Genomic DNA, 9065 nt, shown 5'->3' with positions numbered 1-9065 from the left:
GTGGAAAATATTTTGGGTCCTCATTTTGGTGACTGTAAACCATATCATCTTGCTAAACTGATGTTTTGTACAATTATTAAACTGTATACATTTTGTTATACTTCCCCCACCCCCCAGTTCCAGTAAATTATGACAAGGAAGTTAATACTAATAAGTGTAAGCAGTAACTATTTTTTTGTTTGGATTAACTATAGGCCTGTCTGAGATTGAGAAGCTTTTAAAGTCTGGTCCGTGTGGTACCTCTAATGTCAGTTGGTGTCCCAAGACCATTTATCATTCTCCATAATCTTCTCCAACTCTACAGGAGTGGCAGGCCAGTTTAATACATGCATTAAGCCTATCTTTCTTACACTTTGAATTGTTCAGATTTATCATCTCAACTGGACTACTTGTGGATATTGGGGGTGTGACGGTTAGTTGAGAGGAAGAAGCCATAAAGATTGGACAGCCAAAACCAAATGGCTGTTGCAGGAGAGCACATAAGCTGTTCCAGCTGAGTGCAGCTTGATATAGCTGAGGTAGGCCTCTTCAAAAGCTGATTCCCATTTACTCGTGATTTCTGACTTTACTGCCATAGTTAAACAGGTGTGTATGAATCCCTAAGAACCAAGCCCAGATATGTGAAAATCATTTTGAATTTTTCTCCCAAGGTGACTTTGTCCAGTTGGCCCCCTCGAGAGAGAGAGCATCAGGCTGGGCAGGAGACAGGGAAGGAATTTCATCTCCTTACTGCTTGGCTGAGCAGGGAGACCCGTGTGGCAGCACAGGTCTTCCTTATCTCAGAGGCTGCGAATTAAATCCAAAGAGAACCGCTCACGTCGGAGGGTCTGAGCTCAAACGAGAGGCCACAGAACAGCAAAACCTCCACACAAGCCCGCTGGGAGCAGAAGACTAAGGACAAGCAGTAAACTCACTTGCAGCAACTTTGAAGGCCAACGTTCCTCAAGCTGTCCTCTTTCTATTCGGACATGACTTGAATTTGTTAAGAACTATGCCCAGTTAGCAAAAAATAATAGAGAACTTCTATACTGTAAGCCAAAAGAAGATAGCAAGTGATTTAGTTTAGATCTCAGCAGATTCTCTTCTCATTATGATGTCCAAGGAACCCCTGTCTCATCACACACACATATATGCTTTTTGTTCTTTTCCTCCTGAGCAAGCGGGGGAGCTGCTGAGGGCGGTGTGGCCCTTTCAGACAGTTGTTTTGTAAGGCCAGGGGAAGCCTGGCGCCTCCAGCTGGGGTTGGGGTGGAATCAGGTGGAGTTCCACGGTAGGTGCCTTCAACCTGACACCCTTGGTCTGGCGTGGGGCCAGGACTCGGGCAGATCTTTCTACTGTTGATGCTGCTTCTCTAATAGTCCTGGATTTCGGTCTGAGGGTCATGGTATTATTGTGAACAAGTTGTGTGGGAAACTTGTGTCTATCCGGAGGTGCACAGTGAGCAGACTCGCACGGAGAGGCCATGTGCTGCTTAATATTAAAGACGATTAGAATTAAATCTTAAAAAAAATTAATCTTGGAGATATAAGCAACTAGAAACTAGTATGTTATTTGGGTTCGTGTCTCCGACCTGTGATCCCTCCCCGCCCCACCAAGTCACCCGAGTTCTCCACATTTTCAAAGAATGGTATGACTGTCCCAGAAAAAGGCATTTTTGGCCCCCCATCCCCCTCACTTTCCTTCTCCTTGGTCTCTGCTCTCTCCCAAAGTGCCAAATATGACAGTAGAGGACCAAAAGGGAAAAAAGGTCCACCCCTCAAGAGGTGTGCACGGATAGCACTCTCTACTCCCTCCCTTTACCTCCCCCACCCTCTAGCCCCCGAGTTTGACTGCCTTGCACTTGAACTTCCCAGGATGGTGGCACTGGAGTAAGATTACCCAGAGGCAAGGAGCTGATCATTCCACCAACCATTCGACTGGTTAATTCTGAAGCCAGGTGGCCATGAGCCTAAAGGTGGGAGGGCCCTGTGCCAACTGCTAACATAAAGCACACAGGCACCTTGTGTGTACTGTCAAGGAAACTTGCGGGAAGGCATCAGGACGGGAATCCAAAAGACAAGGCTACAGTCACCTAGCCTGGGTTGCCTCCTTTGCTTTCCTGTTACTTGAAACTGGGCTTCCCTGATAGCTCAGTTGGTAAAGAATCTGCCTGCAGTGTGGGAGGCCTGGGTTCAGTCCCTGGGTTGGGAAGATGCCCTGGAGAAGGGAAAGGCTACCCACTCCAGTATTCTGGCCTGGAGACTTCCATGTATAGTCCATGGGGTCACAGAGTCGGACACGACTGAGCAACTTTCACATCACGTGAAATGGAAAACGAGGTTTAGTGGATGAGGTGGGAGGGACAGGGAAGGGAGCAAGTCTGTCTCAGTCGCTACCCTCCAGTCAGCTGGGATTGCATGTGAGAACCTGGACACTAAAGCAAACCCAGAGTAGCGTTAGCCCTAAATGATGTGCGATGGCAGGACCTCTCTCCCCAGCTGTCTCCTAGCCTGGGGGGTCACAAAGGAGATCGACGCTGCTGCCCCACCTCCCTGCCCATTTCACCATGGGGACAAGGGCTGTAGCCTCAGGCTCTTTGGATCTAGGGTACGACCTATGAACAACCTACCTCATTCTGAAACCTTGACTGCTCTTAGTAGGAAAGTCAAGTCAGGTCTGTATGAGCAGCCTGCTCACCTCTCCATCAGCAAATCTGGATGCTCTCACCCATACTGCACAACCCTTGGTAAGTAGCCAAAGCTTGAAGCTGGTTTGCTGGTACAGCCTGGATAATTACAATTTTAAATGGAAAGCTACTGAGGAAAGGTCCATCTTTAACTTGCTTTTAGGACAGTACCTAGCCAGGCCAGTAGAATCCAAACCTTGAACAAACTTGAGCACTCTACTCCATTAAAGAAAACAAAACTAAAATGATAAAAACATGTACAAATAAAAGTTGAAATTTTTTGTTTCCATATTTCAGTGGTAAATCTTGCCCACATTTCCCCCAGACCAAGGCCTCTTGAAGACAGGGACCATGTCTTCTTGTAACTTAGTACAGTACCTTAAGTTTAAAGGTCCTCTATTGTTGAATGACTGACACAATAAACTTGTAATTAGGACGTATTCCAAAGGGAAAAATATAAGTTACAATAGGAAGACGACAGCAGTGTTGAGGGAGCTGGGGATTCCACTCGTGGCTCTGCCACTAGCCACTGTGAAACCTTGGTTCCTTGGCTTCTTGTTTCCCTCAGTCTTGTTCAGTCACTAAGTCAACACTGCCGACTCTGCGACCCCATAGACGTCCCTTCTGCATGCCAGCCTTCCCTGTCCTACATCTGGAATTTACCCAAACTCATGTCCACTGAGTCGGTGATGCCAACCATCTCATCCTCTGTTGTCCCCTTCTCCTGCCTTCAGTCTTTCCCTGCAGCAGGACCTTTCCCAGTGAGTCAGAGCTGACTCTTTGCATCAGGTGGCTGAAGTATTGGAGCTTCAGCATCAGCCCTTCCAATGAATATTCAGGGTTGATTTCCTTTAGGGTTGACTGGCTTGATCTCCTTGCTGTCCAAAGGACTCTTAAGAGTCTTCTCCAGCACCAGTTTGAGAGCATCAATTCTTTGGCGCTCAGCCTTCTTTATAGTCCAACTCTCACATCCGTACATGACTACTGGGAAAGTCTTGGATTTGCTGGCTTCTAAGGCCTTATCTGGGCTTCCCTGATGGATCAGATGGTAAAGAATCTGCCTGCAATGCACAAGACCTGATTCAGTCCCTGGGTCAGGAAGATCCCCTGGAGAAGGGAGTGGCAACCCACTCCAGTATTCCAGCCTGAAGAATTCTATGGACAGAGGAACCTGGCTGGCTATAGCCCATGGTTCACAAAGAGTTGGACACGACTGAGTGACTAACATTTTCACTTTTCCCCCCCACTTTTCAAGGCCTATATTGCAGAAAATGCTTTTATTTACTCTCTCCTCATGTATCTGTTTGAGTCAATTGGGCTGATAAGCTAGTCTAGCTTATTAGTAGAGCTGCTAGAATAATACAACAGCAATGTCGTAGTTACATAATCCATCTTCCAGAGTTAAGTCCAGGAATGTGGACTCAGGCCTGGAGATAAAGGCACTGCTGAAACACTTAGCTTTAGATATTCAAGGCATTAGGTTTCCTAGGTGGCAAAGAACCCACCTGCAATGCAGGAGACGCAAGAGACCTGGGTTCAACCTTGGGTGGGGAAGATCCCCTGGAGGAGGGCATGGCAACCCACTCCAGTATTGCCTGGAGAATCCCATGGACAGAGGAGCCCAGTGGCTACAGCCCATGGGGTCACAAAGAGTTAGACCTGACTGAAGTGACAGCATCCACATTCAAAGCATTAGGTATGAATGGATCACTTGATCAGCAGAAAAGAGATCACGTAGGAGAATCATGGCTACTCTGATTCTCCAGCTCTGAGTGCTTCCCCATTCAGTCACAAACACAGCAAGGTGACTGCTGGGCCGCTCGAGGCACTATCACTTCCATATTACTGACATAACTGTCACTATTTCTGATATTAGCATGAGAATTATACACAAATAAAAAATCAATAACGGTTGACTTATTCTATATCCAAATCAGGAACCAAGTCCCACTGATTATTCTTAGATATGTAAAACAATAATGCTCAAGGCGGCTCTCGGTGACGCCCCTGCTGGTAAAAAGCTCAAGCTACTTCACAGAGCCAAGTTTTCCATGAACTGCCTCTGCCTCTCTAGCTTTCTCCCTTATCAGACATATCCTGTAGGCTAAACCCCACAGAGACCGAGTGACTTACCATTTGACTCAAAGCCCCAAAATGTGTGTGTCCCTTTGGTCATGTTGTGTCTTACTCAGCTTCATGCCTTCAGCACTCAAGACAGTATGTAGGCACGTTTATTTGTGGTCGACCAAATTGTTCCTTATATTTGCACAGTGCTGTGGAGTTCAAAGCATTTTGAATACATTATCTCACTCTTCCCCAAACAATTCTGCAGTGTAGGTGATTTCATGTTATTTTATAGAAGAGAAAAATAGATGTAGAGACATTGAAATGACGGCAAGATCAAGTCATTCCAAGCGAGAGACCAAGAAAAACTCTGGTCTTCTGGCCTCTAAATTTCATTCCCTTTCAGTATGTTGATAACATGGAATCCAGAAACATGGGGAGAAATTCACTTAAAAGGGACTGAAAAATCTACTGGACGTTAGGAATGAAAAGACAGTCACAAGCCACAAATTAACTATAGTTTTAAATTCAAATAATCGGCAGAGTAGAACAGCTGACTTACTAATTTCCCGCTATTGCCATGCAGAGAAGTTGAACTTGTTAAAACACAGCAACAATCCAGCCCCTATTTACCTCCTGAGGCCACAACTGAAAACTGAGAAAGACTTCCACGCACCTCAAACGTGGTTAAGTCTACCATTAATGCACTTTATTAAAATGCTCTTGATTACAAAGCCTATTTCCTTTTAGTGTAGATACATTTCTAAAAACCTTGGTTATGACAAAAACAATGCGGGCTACATGTGGTTCGTATACATTCCCAATCCTAGAACACTGCCCGGTACGTAGCAGGTGCTTAATCAACACTCTGCAACTTGTTTTCAGTGCTGTATGGTTCGTGCTGTCTATCGACACTGCTCAAATGACTGGATGTTGACTACATCTTGATTTAGCTACCATACAAGGATTCCCTGCTGCCGGGCCCAAGTACCACTTAGGTCTCCCAATCACAAGGAGCAGAGATATTAAAGAATTACAGTCAGCTGACTAGGTGTGGATCCAAAGCATGTTTTAGTCACTGCCTCATCGGTCATTTTGCAGTAGGCTGTCCACCAAAGTGACAGCTATGTTGGGTCTCATCGTTGGGTTGAAAAATCCAAGATTAAAACATTCTCCTTGGGCTTGTTTGTGATGATGTTTCATCCTTGCAAACTAGAAGACAGGAAGTTGAGGTGCTAAATAATGGTCAAATTTCAACTTTAAGACAAAATTTATATATCTAGCAGGGTTTTGTAACACAGGTATTGTAGGTTTGTGAAGCTGATACTGAAGTGTGGTGTTAAGACCTTTACCCCAAAGTTCTAGTCTTCAAGGCTGTCAGCTCTTCTGCCAAACACTGTATTATAGATATTAAATATTAACATATAAGACACTAAAAAGTAGTCTAATGGAGAGAAGACTTGAGAGTTTGAGAGTTTCTCAGTGGGCCTGGAACCCTGGCCCACTTTCTTAGCTTTATGAGTGGTACCACCACCTACCATCACCACCACCCGCTGCCACCCAGTGGGTTTTAAGGGGAGAAGTTGGATAAAATGTGGGCAAGGTGTGTCACACACGTGATGGAGACATCATTTGGCAATTCAATGATCATACAGTCTGGGTGATAAAATCTTGGTTGGGAATCTTGAGTAATTTCAAACATCTTTGTTCTAGACATCCTCATTTGGCACCTCAATGATCCTAAAGTTTGGGCGATAAAATCTTGGTTGGGAATCTTGAGTGATTTCAAACATCTTTAAGATCTGCTCTAGCACTAAACTCTTAGAATTCTCTGAAGGAGAACAAGGAGGCCACACAAAATAGTTTATGATATTGTTTAAGGCTATTCAAAGGGTACAGACATAGAAGGTTCATAAAGTTTTTATGGGAAGACAGTGCAAATGCTAACAATGTGAGAGTCCTGTGGTGTTAAAACAATGACAAGAAGATCTGGGTGATCTTATAAAAACAGCTGGAAATAGCTAGTTAAATCATACCACATTTCCAGGTTATATTCCAAAGTCAAGCCTAAGGCAAAAATTGAACAAAGTTAGAACTGCTCTTGAAAAACGTGCCATGAAGACAATACTATTTGTCAATAAACACAACACAACAGAAATGCAAAAAGGCAAAATGGTTGTCTGAGGAGGCCTTACAAATAGCTGAGAAAAGAAGTGCAAGGCAAAGGCGAAAAGGAAGGATATACCCATCTGAATGCAGACTTCCGAAGAATAGCAAGGAGAGATAAGAAAGCTTACACTCAGCACTTCACTTTGCACTCAGTGAACAGTGCAAAGAAATAGAGGAAAACAATAGAATGGGAAAGACTAGAGGTCTCTTCAAGAAAAGGAGAGATACCAAGGAAACATTTCATGCAAAGACAGACATGGTATGGACCTAACAGAAGCAGAAGAGATTAAGAAGAGGTGGCAGGAATAACCAGAACTGTACAAAAAAGATTTTCACGACCCAGATAATCACGATGGTGTGATCACTCACCTAGAGCCAGACATCCTGGAATGTGAAGTCAAGTGGGCCTTAGGAAGCATCACTACAAACAAAGCTAGTAGAGGTGATGGAATTCCAGTTGAGCTCTTTCAAATCCTGAAAGATGATGCTGTGAAAGTGCTGCACTCAATATGCTGGCAAATTTGGAAAATTCAGCAGTGGCCACAGGACTGGAAAAGGTCAGTTTTCATTCCAATCCCAAAGAAGGTCAATGCCAAAGAATGCTCAAACTACCACAGAACTGCACTCATCTCACATATTAGCAAAGTAATGGTCAAAATTCTCCAAACCAAGCTTCAACAGTACATGAATTGTGAACTTCCAGATGTTCAAGCTGAATTTAGAAAAGGCAGAAGAACTAGAGATCAAACTGCCAACATCTGTTGGATTGTAGAAAAAGAAAGTTCCAGAATAACATCTACTTCTGCTTCATTGACTACACCAAAGCCTTTGACTGTATGGATCATAAAAACTGTGGAAAATTCTTCAAGAGATGGGAATACCAGATCACCTTATCTGCCTCCTGTATATCTGTAGGCAGGTCAAGAAGCAACAGTTAGAACTGGACACGGAACAGCCTGGTTCCAAATTGGGAAAGGAGTACGTCATGTCTGTATATTGTCACCCTGCTTATTTAACTTCTTTGCAGAGTCCATCATGTGAAATGCCAAGCTGGATAAAGCACAAGCTGGAATCAAGATTTCCAGGAGAAATGTCAATAACCTTAGATACACAGATGACACCACCCTTATGGCAGAAAGCGAAGAGGAACTAAAGAGCCTCTTGATGAAAGTGAAAGACAGTGAAAAAGTTGGCTTAAAACTCAACATTCAGAAAACGAAGATCATGACATCTGGTCCCATCACTTCATGGCAAATAGATGGAGAAACAGTGGAAACAGTGAGACTTTCTTTTCTTGGGCTCCAAAATCACTGCAGATGGTGACTGCAGTGAAATTAGAAGATGCCTGCTCCTTGGAAGAAAAGCTATGACCAACCTAGACAGCATATTGAAAAGCAGAGATTACTTTGCCAACAAAGGTCCATCTAGTCAAGGCTGTGGTTTTTCCAGTAGTCATGTATGGATGTGAGAGTTGGACCATAAAGAAGGCTGAGCACTGAAGAATTGGTGCTTTTGAACTGTGGTGTTGGAGAAGACTCTTGAGAGTCCCTTGGACTGCAAGGAGATCCAACTAGTCCATCCTAAAGGAAATCAGTCCCGAATATTCATTGGAAGGACTGATGCTGAAGCTGAAACTCCAATACTCTGGCCACCTGATGTGAAGAACTGACTCATATGAAAGACCGTGATGCTGGGAAAGATTGAAGGCGGAGGAGAAGGGAGAACAGAGGATGAGATGGTTGGACGGCATCACCAACTCAATGGACAAGAGTTTGGGTAAACTCTGGGAGTTGGTGATGGACAGGGACGCCTGGCGTGCCACAGTCCATGGGCTTGCAAAGAGTTGGACATGACTGAGCGACTGAACATATATACATACACACATGTATATGTGTGTATATACAGTACATACATATACACACATACACATATATATGTGAAAAGATTCAAAAAATATTTACCTTAACCTCCTATGTATTTGGGTCTATTCCATGCTGTTAAATTTTTTTTTAGGTAACAACTCAGTAGTTTCCTTGATGCCCAACTGGGGTTACAACCTATAATTTGAAGACCATTGAACTGGAGTATTTCAAGCTCTTAGCTAGCTGAGAATTATGTAGAATTATGCAGGTCCGTAACTGGGGGTTAAGAAAAACAACCAAGCAAG

The sequence above is a fragment of the Oryx dammah genome, unplaced genomic scaffold, assembly GCF_014754425.2.
Source record: "Oryx dammah isolate SB20612 unplaced genomic scaffold, SCBI_Odam_1.1 HiC_scaffold_11210, whole genome shotgun sequence".
Classification (NCBI taxonomy): domain Eukaryota; kingdom Metazoa; phylum Chordata; class Mammalia; order Artiodactyla; family Bovidae; genus Oryx; species Oryx dammah.
The sequence above is the reverse complement of the archived record's forward strand: the minus strand, read 5'-3'. Positions refer to the sequence as shown.